Below are 25,763 nucleotides of genomic sequence, written 5' to 3'. Positions count from 1 at the left end.
GGTTGAGGATTGGCCGGGTGCGACGGGCCACAATGCACAAGTCGGCAGACAACGGGGGTAAAAGCGTGCCCAACGTCGCCCTCACCCTGATGGCAGGGCTGTCTTAATGCACGGGCACGCCGGACAGTTGCCCGGGGCCCCACGAGCTTAGGGGCCCCATGCTAATCTATGTATTGTAGAATGTTATTGTAGAACATGAAAACGGAGAAGAGCATCACAAGTGCATGACGGCATATTTGATTCGGCATAAAGAAACTGGAAGTGTAGGGGCCCCAGTGCACTGCTTTGCCCAGGGTCCTATATTGCTGTTAAGATGACCCTGCCTGATGGTCACCTTCGATTGTGGCTGCATCAGGTGGAGCATAGAGCCAAGGCACGTGGGCACTAAGTGTCACTACCTGCTGAGGTTCTACCTGTCCCCGGTGTTGCAAAGGATGGGCCTGGCGCAGATGCCACGCAATGTGCCAGTCAGCTGGACATTTCCGCACCATCTTTAGTTTGTGGAAAGGTTCTTCCGGACCAACACCTTTGACCACAAGTCCATCGGGCAGTGGTCAGCATGGAACGTCCTGTGGGCACTGCAGGGAATGACTCCATGGATCCTGTGGTGTGATTCCCAGAGCAGACTGCCCAGCTTGTCTGGCGAAATGCATCATCGCCCGAACTCACCAACAAGCACCAAAACCTGGCTTGGCTGGCGGTGAGGGGGGCCCACCCAGTCAGATCCTTCCTGCACCGTCGGAACCTCATTCCCAGCGCACGCTGCCCTCGGGATGGCTGCTATGGAGAGGAGACGGTTGCCCACCTCTTAGCAGAGTGTGGATTCACAAAGAGTCTGGAGAGGGTTTGCAAGGGTCCCTATTCCGAACAGCTCCATCACAGAGGGCTCTGAGATTTACGGACTGTTCCCAGGGGTGCATTCAGAGACTGACATCGAGTGCTGCTGGAAGGTCATCAACTCAGTGAAAGACGCTCTTTGGTCTGCCCAGCGGAGCGATATGTCCATCGGGGAATGTTGCCGACTGGCCCGCTGCAGGATGCTGGAATACGTGGTGAGGGACGCACTGAAGCTCGCTGCAGCCAACGCCAAGGCTCTGTGGGGGAGGACCACAGTCTAAGTTCCTTCCACTGTTGGACATGGGGGGCAGGGTGTGGTGGAGATGCCCCTCAAAATAAAGGGAGGGATTCCATGCCAGTGGGCCACATGAGTGGCAAGAGTGGGGATAAAATTGTGTAATTTGTGTAAACAGTATTGAATGTATGTATAGCCTCCGAGAATGTCAGATGGAGTTTTGTAAGGATCATGTATTGTGCATATTTATTTCTCGAATAAAGTCTATTTTGAAATTTAAAAGAAAAACTGGCTGTCAGAGCTACCATCTGCTGACAAGAAGGTTTGATTCAGTTGAGCAGCTGAAAGCAGGAGCAGGAGAGGACCACTTTAAAAAAGCAACATACTGTCTGTGTTCGTTTTTCTTTCCTTTCTAAATCTTCCTTTGTCTAGTGCAGTAGAGCTGGATGTTCGGGCAGAGGATGCAGACAGTCAGGGAAATCTGCCGTGTCCCTGAGCACTACACCTGTGGGAGGGAGGCAAGCCCAGCAACAGCTTGCAGACCGGAGAGAACTGGAGCAGCAGCTGGATGACTTCAGGATCAACCGGGAGACTGAGGAGGTCATAGATGGGAGTTTCAGGGAAGTGGTCACGCCTAGTGTACGGGTAGAAAGTAGATGTTTGACCACCAGGAAACCTAGTTGGCAGAGAGTGCAGGAATCCCCTGTGGACATTCCCCTCGACAACTGGTCTGCCCCTTGAGATACTGTTGGGGGAGGGATCATTGTCAGGAGAGAGCAGCAGTATCGTGGGAAGCTAGAGAAAAAAAATTGCAGGAGCCCAGGCTGAAATATACAATCATTGTTCGACATGGGTCCCTGGAGGGTGGCTAATGTTGTGCCTCCACTAGTGACTAGCGGAGTTCCGCAGCGGTCAGTCTGCTGGGGCCGCTACTCTTCACCTATCCATGTTCTCTAGAGTTGCTGCCTGACCTGCTGAGTAACTCCAGCACTTTTTTTTTGTAAACCAGCATCTGCAGTTCTTTGTGTCTCCATGCAAATGTCAAAATTCATTCAATCCTCCAAATAGATCAAAGTCTGTAGTTCAACTCGGGGTGGTTCAATGGTGAAACAATGTATTGGCACTGTTTTCATTCAGGCCATTGGGCTCTTCGACACCCCGACATCACAGATGCTGCAGTTTATTCAATTTTATTGCCTATGGGATGGAATAAAATAAGCACAAGTGCAGAATATACCAAAAAATAACATACCGGGTTACAAGGCGAATGTGAGTTCCAGACTCGGCCACAGCTCTGACTGAGCTGTTCCAGCATAATTATAACAGTGGCAAGTCTCCAAGAATCTAGAAAAGTGCCCGGGTAATTCCTGTCTACAAAAACAAATACAGAAAACATCCAGTGCAGCTGAATGCGACCGCATCAACCTATTATCGTTTATAACAAAAAAAAGGAATTTGTCAACAACAGTATTATCAAGCTGCATTTAATCAACACTAGCCTTCTCCATTTGGTGTATAGCGGGACCACTCATCTACAGGCTTTATTAAAGCACTTGTTCAAACTTGACATCAAGATATTATTTGAACGACTATATCAACAAACAACCCTGGAAAAACTCAAATCAATGAGAACTGAGAAGAAAACTTTCTACCGCCTGTAATTATTCTCATCACAAACTAGGATAATTAGTGGAAATCAATTATTATCTTGCTGCAGGGCAGTACGGCAGGATATCCTGTGGGTCCAGCCACCTTCAGCTAATCCATTAATGACCTTTCCTACATCATGAAGTCAGAAGTGAGGATGTTGGTGTGATCATCAACAATCTTCAATTCAATGTATAACTTGTCAAATAATAACACAGCCCATGCCTGCATGAGTCTACTGTTGAACTTTATTCTGGCACAGGGTGTAATGGCAACCAGGATTTGCAGGTGATGTGTAGGAAGGAACTGCAGATGCTGGTTTACACCGAAGATAGGCACAAAATGCTGGAGTAACTCAGCGGAACAGGCAGCATCTCTGGATAGAAGGAATGGGTGATGTTCCGGGTCGAGACCCTTCTTCAGACTGAGAGTCAGGGTGAGGGAAGCACAGAGATAAGGTTATAATCAGTTTCAAGAAATGTCAGTGCAATCAGATCCCCTTCACAGTCAAAGCCATTACTTTTGCTATAAGTATCTGATATCAAAGTCTTTAGGGTCATAAAGACCAGAAATTTTACTGGAGCAACCAGATGCTGTTTATTTTATTTGTTTTGTGCACTATCATTAGAAAAGAGCTTCCACAAGGTGTGCTGGGAGTGAGGACGGCTGCTCTCCACTTCCCTGGATGACGCAGCTCAACTTAACGATCTCCATTCCATCCAAAAGAAAGCAACCTATTTGATTTCCGTGCTAGCACCGTTCTAACATCACTCTCACTACCTCCAATACACGTTAGCTGGTCTATGAGATCTACAAAACAGTATAGCAATTCAGATCAGTCTGAAGAAGGGTCTTGACCCGAAACGTCACCCATTCCTTCTCTCCAGAGATGCTGCCTGTCCCGCTGATTTAATCCAGCATTTTGTGTCTACCTAACAATATAATAAGATTGCTTTGGACTTAATATCCAAGCCCTGAACTAGCTGGAAGAGCAAAGGCAACAAGTGAATAGAAATACAGCTGCCTCAAGTGCAGAGGTGGGGGTGGGTGGGAACGGAGAACTGCATTGTGGTGGAATACCTGCTCCACGCAATTGCAATTGGATCTGGTGAATTAATGCTGCTGTTGTCAAAGATGCCCAAAGTCTATAGTCTTAGAGAGTGAAAACAGGCCCTTAAATCCACCTTGCCCACACTGGCCAACATGTCCCATCTGCACTAGTCCCACCTGCCTGCATTCGGCTCATATCCTTCTAAACCTGTCATATCCTTCTAAACCTGTATATACCTGTCTAAATGTTTGTTAAACATTGCGATGGAACCTGCCTCAATTACCTCCTCCAGTCGCTCGTTCCATCCACCTACCACCCTTTGTGTGAAAAGGTTACCTCTCAGGTTCCTATTAAATTTTCCCCCCCTCATCTTAAACCTATTTCTCCTCGATATCCCGCAGCTCCGCTCTTGCTCCCCCTCCCTCCATTCGTAGCAAGGACAGAGTCTCCCTTGTCCTCACCTTCCACCTCATCAGCCGTTGCATACAGCATATAATCCTCCAATATTTTCGCCACCGCTAACGGGATCCCACTACTGGCCACATCTTCCCATCTCCACCCCGTGCTGCTTTCCGCAGAGACCGTTCCCTCCGAAACTCCCTGGTCAACTTGTTCCTTCCCACCCAAACTACCCCCTCCCCAGGTACTTTCCCCTGCAACCGCAGGAGATGCAACACCTGTCCCTTTACCTCCACTCTCGACTCCATCCAAGGACCCAAACTGTCTTTCCAGGCGAGGCAGAGCTTCACTTGCACCTCCTCCAACCTCATCCACTGTATCCGCTGTTTCAGGTGTCAACTTCTCTACATCGGCGAGACCAGGCGTAGTGAATACAAGCCTAGTCTTTTCAATCTTTTCTTCTCCCGCGGTCTAGCAGTCCAACTGCTGTGTCGAGGCGTCAGGGGCTCCCGATGTTAAAGCTTCCGGCGGGTGATGGTAAGCCCCGCCGCCGTTAAGCAAGCTCTGTAAGGCACCAGCTGTACTATTGTGCCACCATGCAAAATTGAACTCTGGGATCACTTGCAAGGAACTTGGACAGAGAAGAATTCCTTCTTCATTGAGGAATCACATGCCACCAAAAGCACCAAGTTAACAAATGGGGCAGCACTTCTGAAAATTGGTACTAGTGAGCAAGATTGAGCATAGAAGGCAGAGCAGACAAATTGCGAGGAGATAGGTGTAGCAGCAGCAAAGCTGGTGAATAATGAATGAACAGTAGTCTAGTAGATGAGATATAAATCCTCCACCCCGAAAGCGCACGTTGCCGTAGTACTTCAATAATTCACCTATAATAAATTAGAATGCTCTACCTGTTGATTAGATGTACGCTGAGGCTTCACACAATTCTTGTTACACTGAAATGATATGGAAAATATATTTTCGTATGAGACACATCCAGTCGATGAGGTATCATGCATTTTGACATACAAATTCATCTTGTAAGAGAAATATTAACAAGGTATATGTCATGCAAGTAAAATATCCCAATGGTACATTCAGAGAAAAGCAGTGAGTTCTGCCCGCTTCTCAGAATTATTGGTGCTTTTTAATTGGACTACTAGACCAAGCGTGGACCCATTGGGTCCACCTCCCCCAACGCAATATTCTACCACTCACCTATACACGAGGCGATGTTCAGTCAAAATGGCGATCCTGGCCCGGGAACCATCCCCAACTGCGCACGGGCAGATGGCGGACCTGGCAACCCTCCCCAACTGCGCAGGCATGGCTAACTAGGCCCGCAAGTGGGAGCACTGTGCCGTTCGCGGTATAAAGTAAATAGTTTTTTTTTTAAGTGAATTACTTTGTCAAATGGAACGATGCTTGATACAGCACACCCCAGGCTAATGGCGAGTAAGGTAGGCCTAAAATTGTTGCGCTATCATGTACCATTATGGCTGTATTTTGGACATGTACATACAGTACATATATATGTACACCTACATACATACAAGATGAGAGTTTTGGTTATAGACTAGACCAAGTGGGACCCGTTGGGTCCCTTCCCCTCAACATGTGGTTGTGGGGGGAGGGAGTAGCGTGCAGCTTCACACAAGCACTAACTAACCCCATCACACATACACTAACCACCCCCATTAATATTATATTAATATTATTCATAGAAACATAGAAAATAGGTGCAGGAGTAGGCCATTCGGCCCTTCGAGCCTGCACCGCCATTCGATATGATCATGGCTGATCATCCAACTCAGTATCCCATCCCTGCCTTCTCTCCATACCCCATGATCCCTTTAGCCACAAGGGCCACATCTAACTCCCTCTTAAATATAGCCAATGAACTGGCCTCAACTACCTTCTGTGACAGAGAATTCCACAGATTCACCACTCTCTGTGTAAAAAATGATTTTCTCATCTCGGTCCTAAAAGACTTCCCTCTTATCCTTAAACTGTGACCCCTAGTTCTGGACTTCCCCAACATCGGGAATAATCTTATTGTATCTAGCCTGTCCAACCCCTTAAGAATTTTGTAAGTTTCTATAAGATCCCCCCTCAATCTTCTGAATTCTAGCGTGTACAAGCCGAGTCTATCCAATCTTTCTTCATATGAAAGTCCTGCCATCCCATTCATTCATTAGTTTTTACCCCATCCCCGCCCTATCCACTTACGCATATTCCCCAAATCACAGGCGCGCCTAGAGAGGGAGGGGGATAGAGAGAGAGGGACACAGAGTCACAGAGAAGGACACAGAGGCACAGAGAGGGACACCGAGGCACGGAGAGGGACACAGAGGCACGGAGAGGGACACAGAAGCACAGAGAGGGGAGAGAGGGGGGGGCGAGAGGGGGGGGGGGCGAGAGGGAGCGTGAGGGGGGAAGAGAGGGAGCAGGGGGTAGGGGGAGAGAGGGAGGGGGGAGAGTTTGAGGGGTTGAGGGCGCGTCATCAGAGATGAGGGCTAGTTGCCGAACGCAATAATCCCTCGCTCCCTTGCTCCTGGCTGCAAAACGCACCTGTCCCCTACCCGTTGTGGGGGGGGGGCAGAGAGGGAGCATGAGGGGGCAGAGAGGGAGGAGTTTGGGAGGGTTGGGGGGGGCGTGTTGTCAAAGGGGAGGGTTGGTTCCCGAACCTCGCTTCAGGCTTCAGGCTGTAGGCTGCAGTCAGGGCCTGAGAACGTGTGGTCGGGGGTGGGGGGGTGACGTCACTTGCAGTGCGATCAAGAAGACTTTTTTTTCAAAGTTCTTGCGAGCGGTACGGCTGGACGACGTGACTCGCAGCGCATGAACACAACGTGCAACCATTGTGACATCAACACATCATCAGCCAAAGCGATTTCATTTTCTAAGTTATTTGAAATTTTTGAGCATTTTAATTAATAACTCAAGAAATAAAGCTCGAAATTTTCAGGTAAGCCGATTTTTGACTTCACCGGATAAATCTCTACAGGAATATGTAAAAATTTTATCGTCAGGGTGTTGTTTTTCGAGCAGTATGACCACACACACACACACACACGCACACACACACACACACACACACACACACACACACACACACACACACACACACACACACACACACATACACACACACACACAAACACACACACACACACACACACACACACACACACACATCCAAGATCCGAATTTTATAGAGATAGATAGATAAAAAACATAAGGATGCTGTATTTTGTGCATTAACAATTGCACCCACCAACTGTAAATGTGGTCACTTCTCAGGATACTTTCAGAAAAAAACGGAAAAATTAGGAGATCAAACCTTGATAAAGATGGTAAGCTTTGACACATCTCTAAGAAAATGTCAAAATAGAATGGTGGAGTGGTTTAGAGGATTCGGGAGCTATTGCTGAAAACATTATTTCCAATTACAGTTCAATTGAAATGTTAAAATAGTGATTACACCAGTCACATTAGCTTTAAAACAATTCGGGGCACCTTGAAGTCATGGAAGATGCTAATAAGTATAAGTTAGGTACACAAAATTGCTGGGGAAACTCAGCGGGTGCAGCAGCATCTATGGAGCGAAGGACCCATAGATGCTGCTGCACCCGCTGAGTTTCCCCAGCAATTTTGTGTACCTTCGATATTCCAGCATCTGCAGTTCCCTTTTGAACAATAAGTATAAGTTATTGATTTACCTAAAGCTTTTTTTTGTGCTTCTAGGCAGCACAGTGGCGCAGTGGTAGAGTTGCTGCCTTACATTGCCAGAAACCAAGATTTGATGCTGACTATGGAATTTGTAATTTATCCCTGTGACCACTTGGGTTTTCTCTGGATGCTCCGGTTTCCTCCCACATTCCAAAGACGTGCAGGTTTGCCGGTTAATTGGCTTTGGTAAAATTGTAATTTGTCCCTCGTGTACGGGGTGACACGGTTTGCCGAATGGCCTGTTTCCGCGCTGTAACTCTAGAACTAAAACCAAAACTTTTTTTTGTTACTGGGCAAAAGATCAAACTTCCTCAAAACTTTATTTGTCGAGTATTTTGTTCCTTCCCTCTACACCCCTACAGTACCACATGGAGATCACATATTATAGTAGGTCCTGTGGGTTTATGTAAATGCCACACTAAACCTATTTCAAAGGAAGGGACACTTCCTCTGGAAGGAATGTCAGTGAGATGGTGTTGCTGGTCTTATTACTGAATCAGGACCTTGAATTGTGAGGATGAATGGAGTAAATAGGAACTACCACTGTGTGGCTCTGTACATATTTTATAACTGAATCTGAATTCCTTTATTGTCATTCAGACCTTTCGGTCTGAACTGAAATAACAATGGTAAATGCAGGTTTTCATCTTAGAATCCCGACAAGATTTCCTAAGTGCCTGTACTGCACTGATCCAAACGGCCAGGAGGCGCCCTTTATATGAGCTGCTATCAAATTACTTAAACAATAAGGGTCAAGGAAAGAGCGTTCATGTTGTGGCCCTGTTTCCACCAATCTTTCCACCACCACGCACACGAAGCACAAGAGTCGCAAGACAGATACCATTGTGTAGATGCCAAGAGGTGTGTTCAGCTCTGGCTGAACAACTTCTAATCTTGGATGTAGACTCGATAAGAAGAAGACATTAACAATAGAAAACATTCCCCAAATCTGTGAACTGAAACTTACGGGAAATGTAGAACAGTACAGCACAGCAAAAGGGCCTTTGACCCACCATGTCTGCACTGACCATGATGCTAATCAAACTATTTCACCCTTTCTGAACGTGGTCCCCCTTTCTGAACAGTTTTGATCATCATGTTATTGGAAAGATGTTGGGAAGCTGGAAACGGTGCAGAGAAGATTTATCAGGATGTTGCCAAGACTCAGAGGACATAGGTTCAAGGTGAAGGGGAAAAGATTTAATAGGAATCCAAGGGGTAACATTTTCACACAAAGGGTGGTGGGCCTATGGAACAAGCTGCCAGAGGAGGTAGTTGAGGCTGGGACTATCTCATCGTTTAAGAAGAAATTAGAGAGGTACATGGATTAGGACAGTTTTGGAGGGATATGGACCAAGTGCAGATGTGGGACTAGTGTAGCTGGGACATTGTTGGCCGGTGTGGGCGAGTTGGGCCAAAGGGCCTGTTTCCACACTGTATCATCCTATGACTCGAGGGCCTGAGCTATAGGGAAAGATTGAGCAGGCTAGGACTTTATTCCTTGGAGCGCGGGAGTATGAGGGGTGATCTTATAAAGGCGTACAAAATCATGAAAGGAATAGATCAAGTAAATGCAGGGTATTTTCCCAGAGAATGGAGCAATTGGGAACCAGAGGACCAAAGATTTAATAGGAACCCGAGGGGTAACATTTTTACATAAAAAATGCTAGGTGTATGGAACAAGCTGTCGGGGTTGAGGCAGATACTATTGCAATGTTTAGGTGGGGCATGTTGGTCGGTGTGGGCAAGTTGGGCCGAAGGGCTTGTTTCAACACTCTATGAATATCGGTGCTGGGTCCGATGTTGTTTGTTATTTATATTAACAATTTGTATCTGAATGTAGGTGGCATGGTTCATAGCTTTGTTGATGATACTAAAATTAGTGGTGTAGTGAGCAGTGAAGGTTATCTAAGATTAGAAGTGGATCTTGATCAATTGGGCCAATGGACTGAGCAATAATTAATCCCCCCCCCCAAAATAAAAAATATCTCCAGTATTTTAAGAATTTGGTCTTAATACCTTTGCGGATATCTTTAAGGTGAGGTAAGTGATAATGCATTGATGTCAGTATTGGAAAACTGACCAACAGGCGGGATAAATTCTTAACCTGTTGTATCCCCGTTAGAATCTAGAGACAAACCTGCCCCTTCCGAGCCACTCAATGTGCTCGGATTTGTGGTACAAATGAAATAACCACAACTTGAAATCACGTCTTTAAACTCCTTGTAATTACAAAGTGAATTGTATTTTACTTTGAGAGAACCCTTGTGAAGTATTTCTAGCAACGGCTGTCACGTTGAAATTCAATACCTTGGGGAGCACTCAAAAGACTTGTGTTTTTTTTCGCGTGTGGTTGACTACGAGGAAGAGTTAATATTAGTAAATGTTAGTAAAAATTAGCAATAAATTATTTCACAACCTTCCCTGAACCTATCCCACCCACCCTTTGCAACCCCCACCCCCTGGTGGCAAGTTTTAGTTTGATCCTTGTAGGATTCCGTACGTTTCTTTCTCGGCTAGTTGTTTCTGAACTGCAAGGCGAGTGGAACATTGTAACCGGCGCTGGCAGTCAGACCCGCTTCAGCACCGCGCACAGTCAGACAGTCTCTCTCTTCCCCCTCTCCCTCCCTCCCCTCCCCCCTGGTTAGCTCCACACCGTTTCCCAGCTTCTCCTTTCCGAGTCGCCACCTCGAATTCATAAAATGTTGCGGCTTTATTGCAAAGATTTTCGTTGCGTGGAATGTGTAAGGTTGCATTTTCATGCTTTTTGTTCCTTCCCCGCTCTCCTTTCTGAAAGGCTTTGTGTCTTTGCTGTCTGAGTGCCTTCGTCTGGCGGCCAATGATTGCACTGGGTGTTTTTTTTTTTACACGCTGCAATTTCTATCTAGTTCATCTTGATCAATGAAGAGGTGAAAACAAAGACTGAAGATTTATTTCTTGTAGGACATGTATCGGTGTTACATTTTACAGTGGGAAAACAGGTGAGTTATTTTCATAATTTAAAAAAAATACGTGCCTCTCTAGGCACGACCATATGTGATTATTTTACATAAACACGAATTAAGTGTAGTGCAACGTTCGGGAACATCCCGGTGCTCCCAAATTTCTGAGGGCCCAATGAGTTAACATCGGGATGTTTCACCTCGGGATCAATGCTGTCTAAATACTGTATACGCAGTTCAATTTTCATCAAGTCTATTTCCGATGTCAGTTTCACGTCAGTAGTGTTTATTCATTTGCTATTCTGCCACCGAACCATTCAGTTCACTATTGTATATGAGTACATTTTTTTTGTAACCCAGCTAAATCCATTTTTGTTTACTTGCTGTTGCATGTGGGGTTATTTCCGATGAATATTTCCAATAATAAGAATATGTTTGTGGTCACGTTCCCGCGATCCAGTCATTCCACCAGATGTGAGACCTGTTTATTTTCACATATCTCACTCCCCCCCCCCCGGCTAGTAGATTTATTTATGAAAAATGTGCAAATTAACTGGACTTTCCTTCCGCTCTTTAATATTTGCCCTGTTTATGGCTTCAAATATGGCTTTAGTTAAATATGAATTATATTAATTGTGTTCCGTTTTGTTGTGTTTTCCCTTCCTCTAGTGCCAGCATTCAACATCGGATGTAATCGTGACAGTGTTTAGTTTTTGAAATCACGGTTAATGTGTTTATCACTCTTGTTTTCATCTTGGTGGTGACATTGCATTCAATTTGTAGACTTGTTTGCATTGTTTTCCAATAATTAGTTTTACTTATTTACCAATTATCCATTTTAGAATCGACATTTCCTAAACAGTTTTGTCTTGATGTGCAAGAGGTGAAGCCATGCGTTGTGCTTTTAAGTTTTAAATTGAACATGTTGCAGGGATAATGAGAGAGGGATGGAGGGTGAATCCAACAGGAATACTCCTTCCATTAACTCACAGTTGCAATCTTTTCAAATGGTTACAATTCCTTGACACCGCTCCTCTAATGTAGATCAAATGAGACGAGGTGGATGGTGATATTTTTTCCTGTCTCTCCACCACTTGATTCACATGACCCCTGATATGGTACATCATCTAATGGCTAAACTGAGAACTCGACAGTCTCGCGTTTCCATGTTTTTCAGCTGCTTATTTACTTTCATTGAGATCTGTAACTGATTCTACATGTAATGATCGTGTTGTTCCAGTGGAAATGTATAGTTGATGCAGAGCCCCGTAACTAAATCATGACAATGTATTGGATTGGTTTTGGGGTTCGCTCTATTGAGCTGCCTCTCTTTGTAAGAAGGGAATGGTTTGAGTATTCTCACTCTTTGCTTTCAGCCATTCGTCTTTTATTTGCTTTCGCACTACCAGTAGATTGCACAAAGAATAAGTGTTTGGAATTTGCAGCCATAGTGACAACGGACATTGTCAGAAACTGACACAACTTGGGGCATTCAAAGCAGCAGAGTTACATGGGAATGTGTTGTTACAATCTGTGTATGGAGACAAAATTCAGCTTTCTCAACATAATTGTTGCTAAAAGCCTTTACAAATGTTCAGCCTTGATGAATAAGGTGTTGCCAACATTTTAACTGTATAATTTCTACTAAATAACTTGCCTGGCTTTAGCGGAAGTCATACATAATTGTAGAGCATAATTTACTCAGTACATTTGGAAAGTCCATGAAATTAGCTTTTCAACTTTTCACCTTTTTATCTCAGGGTAGAGGTCAGAAACTTTCCCCATCCCCAGGGTGGAAATGCCTAACACTAGAGGGCATAGTTACAAGGTGAGAGGGGCAATTTTAATTTTACCGAGGAAGTGGTGGGGGCCTGTAACGCATTGCAAGGGATGGTGGTGGCGGTGGCGGCAGATAGGGTAGCAGCCTTGAAGGCGTTTAGAGAGACACCTGGAAGTGCAGGGAATAGAGGGATATGGATCATGTGCAGGCAGATGAGATAGGTTTCTTGGGCCGAAGGGTGCATTCCTGTGCTGTACTGTTCTATGTAGGTACTGAACTTTTTCCTGTAAAATGATTTTAGCATTAATTAAACTGACTTTTTTCTTCTTGGTTTGCTGGCTTCCAGAATTTTTATTTTTCACTCGGATTTTCCGTTCCACCCCCTCAATGACTTCACTTGATCCCTGGTGTTCAAAATCTGCTGAATACAGCACCAGTCAGAAGGTGGGTTAGAATTCAGGATGTTGGTACCATGGAGCTGTAATCCATTGTTTGATGAATAATGGGTAACGATGAATCAGAGTTGAGGAGGGAGATCGATATTCTGGTTGAGCTGTGCCAGACAACAATCTTGCTCTTGATGTTAGCAAGACCAGGAGCTGATTGTTGACTTTGGGGCGGGGAAAGCCGACAGTCCTTGCACCTGTCTTCATCGGAAAGACAGCAGTGGAGAGAGTGAACAACGTCACGTTTCTGGTTGTGCACAGCTCTGATCTGTCCTGGGCCCAGCATATTGATGCAATTGCAAAGGAAGCTCAGCGACGCCTCTACTTCCGCAGACATTCGAGGAGATTTGGCATGACACCAAACACCCTTATCAAACCTCTACAGGTGTACGGTGGAGAGCATATTGTTGCATAAGTTGCATTATGGCCTGATCTGTTGATTCGAACACCCAAGATCGGAAGAGGTGGCTATTGTATAGCCCTTCACGGGAATTGACCTCCCCACCCTCGAGCTATCTCGACGAGGGCTAAACCCCAGCAAATATCATCCAAGCCAAACACCAACCTGGCCCCGCTCACATATCATTGCTACCATTGGGACGAAGGTACAGGAGCCTGGGAACCGTTACCTCCAGGTTCAGGAACAGCTTCTTGAGCCACCTTGCATAGCCCTACCTCAGTACTGAATTCCTATGGACTTTATATAAGGTTGCATTACATATGGCTTGCTCTATTATTGTCTGGGTCCCCGGTATAACTAATAGGTTATTGTACATTTATTTGTGTGCTGTGGTGTTTATTGCGCCTCTAAACCTGCAGCAAGTAACAATTTCACTATTCACCTGGTGCATGTGACAATTAAACACTTTTAATTCTTGATTGTTGTGAATCTTTGAGGGTAGATTTTCTTCAGGGGAATGGTGAACACCGTTCTTTCCAAGCCAAATTCTGAAGATAATTCAGGAATTATGAGAAGGAAAGCAACACACGCCTGTCATACTGTAAGTGTCATCCTTTAAATAAGATTCTAATCTATTGATTGGTTTCTGCTTATATAAAATACAAGCAAACTCTGGAGATACTCAGGTCAGGCAGGCACCATCTCTAGGGTGAGAAAATGTCAACTTTTCAAGACATTGAGCTTCCATTAGGAAGATCCCCTCTGATGTGTATTTATGACATTTCCTGCTATAATTGCTGCATTTGCTGTATTTTGCTTTTGTACATAGAGCACAGGAACAGGCCCTTCAGCCCACAATGTTTGTGCCAAACATAATGCTAAGTTGAAACCGATGTCATCTGCCTGTACATGATCCATTTCCCTCTATTCCCTGTATTTCCATGTGTCTTTCTAAAAACCTCAGCACCATTATTACATCTGCCTCCTCCACTGCCCAATGCGTTCTAGGCCCCCACCACTCTCTGTATAAAACTTGCCCTGCGCATCTCCATTAAACTTCCCTTATAACTATGCCCTCTAGGTTTGGTCATTTCCACCCCGGGGAAAAAGGTTCTGCCTGTCTACCTTATCGATGCCCCTCATAGTTTTATCGGCTTCTATCAAATCAAATCTCCCCTCAACTTCCATTCCAGAGAAAACAACCCAAGTGTATCTTATCAAATCTCGCCTCTCCCTGTGTTAGTTTCCTCTTGTTGAGCAACACCATTACATGCTACTTAATGGTGAGTTGCACATGGGATGGCAGTTTATTGGTTTAGTAATCTAGAGGTCTGGGGAAATGACTCGGAGAAATGAGTTCAATTACCACAATGGAAATGGAGGAATTATACATTCAGATAATTCGGTAAATCCAGAATAAAAAGCTGTTATTAGTAATGGTTCCATTCAAGCTACATAGAAACATATAGAAAATAGGTGCAGGTGTAGGCCATTCGGCCCTTCGAGCCAGTACCGCCATTCATTGTGATCATGGCTGATCGTCCACAATCAATAACCCGTGCCTGCCTTCTCCCCATATCCCTTGACTCCACTAACCCCTAGAGCTCTATCTAACTCTCTTAAATCCATCCAGTTATTTGGTCTCCACTGCCCTTTGTGGCAGGGAATTCCACAAATTCACAACTGTTCACAAATCCCACTCTGCTCTGGACCACTTGGACAACAAAAACTCATGTCAAGCTGTTATTCATCGATTACAGCTCGGCATTTAACACAATCTGATTATTCCCCTCCAAGCTGGTTACCAAACTTGCAGAACTGGGTCTCTGCGCATCCCTCTGCAATTGGATCCTCGACTTCCTCATTCACAGACCACAGTCTGTTCGTATTGGTGGAAATGTGTCAGCCTCGATAACAATCAGCATGGGAGCACCTCAAGGCTGCGTGCTCAGCCCCCTGCTGTACTCACTCTATACTCATGACTGCGTAGCCAGTCACAGTGCGAACTCCATCATCAAGTTCGCTGACGGCACCACTGTTGTGTGACGGATCACTGATGGGGATGTCAGAGTATAGAAGAGAGATCGAGCAAATGTCCATATGGTGCCAGCGCAATAACCTGGCCCTCAACACCAGCAAAACCAAGGAACTGATTGTGGACTTTGGAAGGAGTAGGAGGGGGACCCACAGCCCCATTTATATCAACGGGTCGATGGTTGAAAGGGTCAAGAGCTTCAAATTCCTGGGCGTGCACATCTCTGAAGATCTTTCCTGGTCCGAGAACACTAATGCAATTATCAAGAAAGCTCATCAGCGCCTCTACTTCCTGAGAAGATTACGGAGAGTCGGTTTGTCAAGGAGGACTCTCTCTACCTTCTACAGGTGTACAGTAGAGAGCATGCTGATCGGTTGCATCATGGCTTGGTTCGACAACTTGAGCGCCCTGGAGAGGAAAAGTCTACAAAAAGTAGTAAACACTGCCCAGTCCATCATCGGCTCTGACCTTCCTTCCATCGAGGGGATTTATCGCAGTCGCTGCCTCAAAAAGGCTGGTAGTATCATCAAAGACCCACACCATCCTGGCCACACACTCATTTCCCTGCTACCTTCAGGTAGAAGGTACAGGAGCCTGAAGACTGCAACAACCAGGTTCAGGAATAGCTACTTCCCCACAGCCATCAGGCTATTAAACCTGGCTCGGACAAAACTCTGATTATTAATAACCAATTATCTGTTATTTGCACTTTATCATTTTATTTATTCATGTGTGTATATATTTATATTATAGTATATGGACACATTGATCTGTTTTGTAGTAAATGCCTACTATGTTCTGTGCTGAAGCAAAGCAAGAATTTCAGTCCTATTAGGGACACATGACAATAAACTCACTTGAACTTGAACTTGAAATGACTCGGAGTTCAATTACCACAGTGGAAATGGAGGAATTATACATTCAGATAATTCAGTAAATCCAGAATAAAAAGCTGTTATTAGTAATGGTTCAAGCTACATAGAAACATATAGAAAATAGGTGCAGGAGGAGGGCATTCAATCCTTCGAGCCAGCACTGCCATTCATTGAGATCATGGCTGATCGTACACAATCAATAACCCGTGCCTGCCTTCTCCCCATATCCCTTGACTCCACTAGCCCCTAGAGCTCTATCTAACTCTCTATTAAATCCATCCAGTTATTTGGCCTCCGCTGCCCTTTGTGGCAGGGAATTCCACAAATTCACATGACCCCCTGTTTAAAAAAAATAAAAAAAATAAAAATTATCACCATGGTTCATAAACATTCTTTAAGGGAGGGAGATTTGGCTTACCAGGTTTGCCTGTTTGAGACTTCACGCCTACTACATTAGCATGGCTCATAACTGGTCTTTGATTTGGCTTGGAAGGCTGTTCAATTATATGTTGCCAGGAATGGACTACCCAGGAATTGACCAGCATGCCTGTCAGGATGAAGGGACACCCAGCACAGTCAACAACTTAACATCCCTGCTAACAAGTGGAGACTTGCATTAAAACTGGAGAGAAATGTGCCATTGACTATCCAGCTCAGCACAGTTATGTCTACAGAGGGGAGGAATTTGGATTTCTATTTTCACACTTTATAAAACCAACTAAATTATCAAACTATTGTGTCAATATTTGGAATCTGGTTTTATTTTCCATTAATTCCTTGTTTTGTATCGTTCCTTGAATTTATTTGGTGATCCAGTAGTGAGTTTCATCGAGGGGTTATTAGTTTGTTAATTGAGGGAAAGTGTGTACATGCAAACAATTACAATGCACGTCAGTTCCTCACATCGTGCGACTGGGCATTGATACAACCACTTGGGTACTGATGTAAGCTTTTTTCACCCACATGAATAATATCAGAAGATATAAACTCTGTTGTGGGCTGAGGAGGACATCTATTTTTAACTACTTGATTGGCCTATTGAGGATGTAGCTGTTCAGTACTATAAGCTTGTAAGCTACTTTCTTGAACCACAGAAAGAGTAAGATGCTAGATCTAATTATATAGCTATTTTTAAAGAACTATCCCAGGCATGAGGAATGAATGGCCTACTTGTACATTAACATGACTAGGGGAAGGCACGTTGGCTCTGTGATAGAGTTGGTGCTTTGCAGCGCCAGAGACGCAGGTTTGATCCTCACTACGGGTGCTATCTGTATAGAGTTCTGTACGTTCGCTCCTTGACCTGCATGGGTTTTCTCTGGGAGCTCCGGTTTCGTCCCACACTCCAAAGATGTACAGGTTTGTAGATTAATTGGATTGGTAAAATTCTAAATTGTCCATAGTGAGTGTGGGGTAGTGTGAGTGTGCGGGGGTGGCTAGTAGTCGCAGACATGATGGGCCAAAGGGCCTGTTTCCGTACTGCATCTATAAACTAAAACAAACTAAAATTTTAAGAGTATGATTTTGATCCTTTCCATCAATATTCCTAATTTGCTGTCAGGGAAGATCATTCAAATCTGGTGCTGCCTTCAAAAATGGTGCAAAGTGCTGGAGTAATTTAGCAGGTCAGGCAGCATCTCTGGTGGGAGGGTGATGTTTCAGGTTGCGACGACTCAGACAATTGTGTTGGGGGTGGATGGGGAGGGGCGGGCGGGGGGAAGGTGGTAGTGGAAGTGTAAGTGATGGGTGGATGCAGGTGGGGGGCAGTTATTTGCGGATGGGTGGACAAAGTCCAGAGTTGAAAAGAAGACAATTGGCTAATAAGGAGAGAAGAGGAGTACATTTTGAATGGTGCCTCAGTGGTTTACAATCAGGAGGAAGAGACCACAGAGGTCTTCAACATTAGTTCATGAGCCTGTTAAGATCTATAACATTAAACCAAACATGGGCAAGAAATCTTCCTAATCATCACCACCACTGCATGATTAGCATTAATATTAGGAAATACAGTGGGTGACATTTGGTCTGATGGGTTTTTATTGATGTTAGAAATAGAAAATGTGTGTAGGAGTGGGCCATTCGGTCCTTCGAGCCAGCACCGCCATTCAATATGATCATGGCTGATCATCCAGAATCCAGATACCCTGTTCCAGTTTTCTCCCCATATCCCTTGACTTTGTTAGCACTAAGAGCTATAACTCTCTCTTGAAAACATCCAGTGAATTGGCCTCCACTGCCTTCTGTGGCAGAGAATTCCACAGATTCACAACTCTCTGGGTGAAAAAGTTTTTCCTCATCTCAATCCTAAATGGCCTACCCCTTATTCTTAAACTGTGACCCCTGGTTCTGGACTCCCCCAACATGGCGAACATTTTTTCCTGCATCTAGCCTATCCAATCCCTTAAGAATTTTATATGTTTCTATAAGATACCCTCTCATCCTTCTAAATTCAAATCCATGTTCCCAATGTAGCATCACTGTTAACCAGGTTGGCTGAGCTGTGAAGGACCATGCGTGATGCAGCTAGTGGGAGAACTATGTTCTCTTTGTTCCTCATCCTGAATCTATCCACTGTCCTCGAAGACATTGCTAGAATGGCCTTTAAAGGTAAAGAGATAAAACAAAGTTAGTCTCCATCCTGCAACGTGGCAATATTATTGTGTTAAATCAGAATAAAAATTTGAGCATTCACGGGGGACTCTAAACATTCCACAGCAACGGAGTTGTCTTTCACCGAGATTTATCACCTCGTGTTTGACATTTCTCACTCTAACGCAAGCATAAAGCCAGAGAACAATCCCTGCTTCTTTTAGTTTAGTGTGGAGATGTCATTGCCTAAGCCATCCATCTTGGTCCTCTTTGGTCCCACCAGCACAGAAATATGCTTTCAGCCAATTCATTTCAAAAGTCAAGTGTATTTTCTTGTCATATGTCCCGAAACGGGACAATGAAATTCTTATTTGCAGTAGCACAACAGATATGTAAGCATATTACTCTCTAAAACCGTGCGGTAGTACCTGTACAATATTCTGTAGCTGTGTCTTAGGCCAAGCTGTACCTGTACAATGAAAGCAGTGGTGTCTAAACAGGAATGTGGAGGATTGTTCACAAAGATCAGACAAACCTACTCTTCGTCTTCAGCAAAGTGAAGAAAGACAAGGTTGACCGTGAACACCACTAGAGAAATTCCTCAAGCACTTAGGCCTGAACCAACAGTGGTTTTGCTCCCTTTTAAAGTTGGCTAATAATTGGGCAGTCTTAGTTCCTTTGTTTCTTCGTTCCATTTGCAATTCCTAAGAAAATGAAGCAGTCCACAGCTATTTGTAGAAATACCTGGATAATATTTGGGTTGGGCGAGTAACGGCAAGTAGCTCATTAAAAGTGGCAACAGTAGATAGGGTAGACAGTCAGAAACTTTTCCCCAGGGTGGAAGTGCCCAACACTAGAGGACATAGTTATAAGGTGAGAGGGGGAAAGTTTATTGCAGATGTGTGGGGCAATTTTTGTTTTTACACTGGGGGTGGTGGGGGCCTGGAACGCATTGCCAGTGGTGGTAACGGAGGCAGAAACGATAGTGTGCTTAAGAGACTTTTGGATAGATGCAGGGAAATGGATCCTATGCTGGCAGATAAGATCAGTTCAGCTAGGCATCATGTTTGGCATAAACATTGTGGGCCGAAGGGCCCGTGCCTGTGCCGCACTGTTTGATGTAACAGTCTTGTTGGACAAGTGCAAGGCATTGACCATTTTGACTGGAGGGAGTTGAACTGCTTCCTCAACATTTCGGTCGGAGGTATTGCTGCTGAAAGCTGATCAAAGGCTGCAATGAGCCTCCTTTATTTCAAAGCCTTTCCATCATCCGTAGTCATGTAATATAAGGCTCTCCACTGTAATGGATGATTGCAGTCTCAACAACACTGAAAGTTATCGCCTTCCAGTGCGAAGCTGATATTTGACACATCTTACATCATCCTAAAAGTTTACTCACACACCCCCCCTCCCCCCATAAAACAACAAGCATATCCACAAAATACCCATAGCAGCATCCCAAGGCTGTTGTGACAGCACCTTCATTCCCCACAGCTCCTACCCCTTTGGTGGACAAGGCGAAAGTACAAGTGGTAACATTATCATTTGCAAGTCACCGACTTTCTGATTTGGAAATAATTGCTGCTTCTTTTGATTCAATGACATAGTACAGGAAGCGATCACTAGGTTGCACCACTGGAGTTCCTTCAATGCATCGAGCATTGTGGATTGAAAAAACCATTCACTGCTTCAGTTTTCCCAAGGCAGTGAAGGGAGGATGCTAATGCTGGCCTTGTTTGCAAAGTCCAAATATCCTATAAAGAATTCTAGCGTAGGATGGCCCATTTAAAACAGTACAGCACAGGAATGGTACTAATTATCTATAGACCAAAGATCTCCAGTGAACTTAACAACAAGCGTAATTGCATCCACCGATATAATCGTAATTCACCTGACAAAGTCCAGGAAGAAAGCAACTGTCAGCAATTTTACACCAAGATGTTTAATTAATCACATGGGATATCTGGAATCAAGGCTCCAATTAACAAGGTATTTTGTGAATGAAGTAAACAACAAGCCAGTTCCTTAAAAAAAAATTGGAGCAGCCTTAACTATTTGCTTAAATGAGCAGAATATCCAGGTTCGCTTTCCGCTTGGTGCACACTTTTAAAGTTTTTTTAATTTAAAAGAATATTACGTTTGACACAGAAGGAAAATAATGGGATTTAAAAAAAATACAACAGTTGTTTTACGCAGGATTTTGACCTCTGGTGTTTTCCTCAGAGCACGCTACATTAGGCAGCTGTTCATTTGAGAATACCTTGGATTGCTATATGTTATTTGAAATTCAGCAATATTCTGACTACTTTAATATTACCTGAACATTTGGGAGAATTCCCTTGTCATTGGTACTGTGCAAAGTAATATTGTAGTCATTGCCTTATTGTCATGGAAACAGCACTTCTGGGGCAAGGTATATTTTTCATCCAGTCCGGCAGCATCTATGGAGAGCAGCAGTTAATATTCTGGATGGCCGTGTTTTTTACAAGTTGGAGAAAATTTAGAAAAAGGCGTGTTTCGACTGGCTGAAAGGGGAAGGGTTGGAGAGACCAAAGTGGAAGTCTTTGGGGAAGAAAATGGAGAGCGAAGACTGTCTACAGACATTGTCAGTCACTAGCAGCAGAAGCTGAAGACTTGTTGATCGTAGTTAATTTGTCTGGAGGAGGTGTAAATAGAGGAGAAAATAAAAATAAACTGTTGGAATTTATTGACACAGGACCCCTCATTTGCTGGAATTATGACACAAAGGAGAAGGGCTAGCAAGTTTTGTGAAGAAAGGGACAAAATGGAATTGCATTAGACTTTAGAGATACAGCGCGGAAACAGGCCCTTCGTCCACCGAGTCCACGCCGACCAGCGATCGCCCTGTACACTAACATTATCCTACACACTAGGAACCATTTACAATTTTACCAAAGCCAATCAACCTACAAACCTCAAGTTCATAAGTTCTGGGAGCAGAATGAGGCCATTTAGCCCATCAGGTCTACCACCATTCAATCGTGGCTGATTTATCCTTCCCTCTCAAATTCATTCTCTTGTCTTTGTTCCATAATCCCTCACACCTGTACTAATCAAAAATCTGTCAATCTCCGCCTATAAAAAAAATATCCATTGGCTCTGCCTCCACAGCCATTTGCGGCAATGAATCCCACAGATTCTCCATCCTCTGATTAAAGAAAACCTGTACGTCTTTGGAGTGTAGGAGGAAACTGGAGCACCCGAAGAAAAAAAACTACCCAGCCACGGGGAGAACGTACAAGCTCCGTACAGACACCATCTGTAGTCGGGAACGAACTCGGGTCTCTGGCACTGTAAGGCAGCAGCTCTACCTCTACGATATTGTGCCTCCCATTAGAAATGGCCAGGAATTAAAAAGTCCAAATACTGCAGACACTGAAAATCCAAAACAAAAATGGAAAATGTTGAAAATATTGTGGGCCCAATTGAAATACTAGTTGTGAACTTTGCCATACTTGGTTGAATGCTGCTTTATTTTGAAGGCAATGAGCTTTGCCCCCGCTATAGAGTCTTCCAGTGTGGAACCAGGTCCTGCAGCTCAACTTACCCACACCAGCCAACATGCCCCATCTACACTAGTCCCACATGCCTGCATTTGGCCCATATCTCTCAAAACCTGTCCTATCCATGTACCTGTCTAAATGTTTCTTAAACGTTGCGATAGTACCTGTATAGTATTCTGTATTTGTGACCATGTTTGGATCAATGATATAATGAGATCTAGTGATGATGGGTTCTGACATAACCTGAACTCTGTATTACTTAGCGCCAACCTTGTGAAAGAGACAGATGTTGCTTGCTGGGAGTATTGATCGCTCACTTCATCACTGATGATATGGAGGGAGCCAAAACAATTGGTTGTATTTACCTTTGTCATTGTTTAAGCAGTATCTTTATAATGTGGTACAATATCCCAAGGCAAGGGGTAAATTCATACCTAATTTAACACAGATTCAGTGGCAGGTAGTCCAAGAGGTAAGTTTCATTTCAACCACAACTTTGATTTGTGTACAAGAAAATGCTGGAGTAACTCAGCAGGTTAGGCAGCATCCCTGGAGAACATGGATAGGTGATGTTTCGGGTTGGAACCCTTCTTCGGACTGATTGATTTGATTTACGTATCCCCTTTTAAAGATAGCAAAATCACCTGTGATACTCTTACTATTTTTATCTCATAAATCCATTATTTATAACAATATCACACCTTTTGTAATTTTTTTTTCTCACAACCAGTCACGGTGGCGCAGCGGCAGAGTTGCTGCCTTACAGCGAATGCAGCGCCGGAGACCCGGGTTCGATCCCGACTACGGGTGCTGTCTGTACGGAGTTCTCTGCGTGACCCGCGTGGGTTTTCTCCGAGATCTTCGGTTTCCTCCCATACTCCAAAGATGTACAGGTTCGTAGGTTAATTGGCTTGGTAAATGTAAAACCTATCCCTAATGGGTGTAGGATAGTATTAATGTGTGGGGATCGCTGGTCGGCGCGGACCTGGTGGGCTGAAGGGCCTGTTTCCGCGCTGTATCTCTAAACTACGCCACATTTATAAACACAGCAGTTTGCTGTTTCCATGTGCAGGCTCCTCGACGATAGTTTTCAATAGTTTTACGTGTGATTTTCTGTAAGAAGTAGCATTGTGCAATATTGATATAAATGAATCACCCGATTGAATGCACAAAATATTTTATTTAGAAGGGTTGGTTTCTTCTAGGAGGGGAAGACATTGAAATACATTTGTAGAAATGCAAAGAATACGAGGACACTTCCTTTCATCCTTTGTGTAGGAAGGAACTGCAGATGCTGGTTTAAACTGAAGATGGACACAAAAAGCTGGAGTAACTCAGCGGGACAGGCAGCACCTCTGGAGAGACGGAATGGGTGACATTTCGGGTTGAGACCCTTCTTCAGACTGATGTCTCGACCCAAAACGTCACCCATTCCTTCTCTACAGAGGTGCTGAGTTACTTTTTGTGTCTACCTTCCTTTCATCCTTTGTTTTCTGCTGACGCAGTTGGGAACATCTGCAAATGCTTCGATAGGACATGTATGATTGGCAGCTCCCTCATCTGCTGTAAGATAGCATCTTCATTTTTAAAGCTCAGAGAAGATTCTAATGAAAGCATTAAAATACATTAAAGGAATAACCACGACTGAAGATAGATTCTAATTACAATGTTACAGAGCTAATTTCCATTATAAATGTAGACATGCAAATTTCTAATGGACTATGTTGACAAAAGGTGGCTGGGGCAGAGAATCTGAATCTAATAAAGCAAAATTGCATGACCATTTTATGCAGCAAAAAAAAAACTCCCACAAGGTCATGAGGAGAAAGCAGAGCAATTTAAATTGCTCCATCAAAGTGAGAACATACTATTGTGCACTGAATATGAAGCACTAGTTTACAGATGTGTTTCCCCACCTACTTATGTCCTTGTTTATGATGAGAAATTGTCCATATTATCCAATTAGTATTGGAATAATTTATAAATACAGTTAGTGTGTGTTAGTGTGTGCTAGCCTCTTCCGTGCAATTTTATAAACTCTTTGCATCTTGTTAGTATGATCATCTTAGCCACCAAGCCTATTTACGATATTTAAGGAATCTCTAAATATCACCCCTTGTGCTACCATGGACATGTTTTCTAATCATGTTTGGCACCAATCTCTTGTTCTTTATGCAGAATTATTTTCGCAATCTAAGAATTTATGTATATGTTTTTTTCTTATGATGTCTGTGTCTGCTGGAGGTGAGATTTTCATTGTACCTGTACATCACTGTATTTGTGCATATGACAATAAATTCATCTCAACTTGATTTTGTTGTGTTGACTCACCATTGTGCATATCACCATTTGTATCTATATATTAAGAATGGACTTTCAAAAGTCTTAATTAAAATCTAAAATTGGATTAAGTGGCTTGAACATAGAGTTCTTAAGGATGGATAATATTGGTATAATTTCCTTCAAAACAAATATTTCATTATATTGGGTTTGGTTATTTTGGTTTGGAATTGAGGATGAATTTCATCACTTAGGTGCCTGTGAATTTTAACAGTTCTCGACCCAACACACTACAGATAGTCAAAACCCAAGAATGGTAATCAATAACTTTTTGGAAACCCAGGATCTAGGAAGATGAGTTGAAGAGGATTGAGATAAGATTAAATGGTGGGGAAGCCATATGACTTTCTGCTGCCTAGCTACTCACTCTGCTCGATTAGCGATTACACTTGATTATTTTGTCTGGCATTTATATCTCCTACTTCATGTGTAGTAAGTCAGATACATTATTCACTGATTATGGTGAATAATTCACACCAGTATTGACATTACCTTGATGGAGACTTGGAGTAATTGAGTCATACAGCACGGAAACAGGCCCGTTCAACCCACTCCTCCATGCCGACAAGATGTCCCATAATCCAATTTCCTGCATTTGGCCCATATCCATCTAAATCTTTTCCTATCCATGTACCAATTCGAATGTCTTAAGTGTCATATAGCTGCCTCAACTACTTCCTCTGGCAGCTCGTTCAGTATACCCATCGTTCTCTGTGTGAAGAAGTTGCCCTTCAGGTTCCACTCTCATCTTAAACCTATGTCCTCCAGTTCTTGATTTCCCCTACACTGGGGAAAAAGATCTGTGCAGTCACCCTGCCTATTCCCCTCTTCAATTTCTGCACCACTATGTTCACTCCTCAGCCTCCTGCGCTCCAAGGAATAATGCCTGCCCAAACACTCCCTAAAGCTATGGCCCTCGAGTTCCGGCAACATC

The 25,763-nt window shown here is 43.9% G+C and overlaps 1 protein-coding gene across 1 annotated transcript in view; it reads left to right on the top strand.

The window, feature by feature from the left end:
• Positions 1-10,414: 10,414 nt before the first annotated feature.
• Positions 10,415-25,763, top strand: part of b4galt2 (beta-1,4-galactosyltransferase 2) — a 320,832-nt gene continuing 305,483 nt past the window's right edge. Inside the window, exon 1 of the mRNA XM_033028726.1 lies at positions 10,415-10,879. The gene's annotated coding sequence lies outside the window, so the exon portion shown is untranslated. The remainder of the gene's footprint in view (positions 10,880-25,763) is intronic.

Source organism: Amblyraja radiata, chromosome 10 (genome assembly GCF_010909765.2).
Source record: "Amblyraja radiata isolate CabotCenter1 chromosome 10, sAmbRad1.1.pri, whole genome shotgun sequence".
Classification (NCBI taxonomy): domain Eukaryota; kingdom Metazoa; phylum Chordata; class Chondrichthyes; order Rajiformes; family Rajidae; genus Amblyraja; species Amblyraja radiata.
Note: the sequence above shows the minus strand (reverse complement) of the source record. Positions and strands in the feature narration are given on the sequence as shown.